A 272-nucleotide genomic window follows, 5' to 3' on the forward strand; every position below is an offset into this window, starting at 1 on the left:
ATCATTCCCACTAGCAACCGGTCCGAAGTTACTATAGACCGGGCTATCATGATTCATAGCATCATGATTGGAGAGGAAGTAGAAGTTCATGATGTTATAGCCCAAGAACTTTATAAGGTGGCGGAAAAATCCTCTACCTTGGCAAGGTTACCCTTTCCTCATCTCATTTGTCACCTCTGTTATTCAGTTAAAGTTGACATAGAGGGAGACATCCCCATTGATGAGGACAAGCCCATCACTAAGAAAAGGATGGAGCAAACAAGAGATCCCAC

Source organism: Arachis duranensis, chromosome 6 (assembly GCF_000817695.3).
Source record: "Arachis duranensis cultivar V14167 chromosome 6, aradu.V14167.gnm2.J7QH, whole genome shotgun sequence".
Lineage (NCBI taxonomy): Eukaryota > Viridiplantae > Streptophyta > Magnoliopsida > Fabales > Fabaceae > Arachis > Arachis duranensis.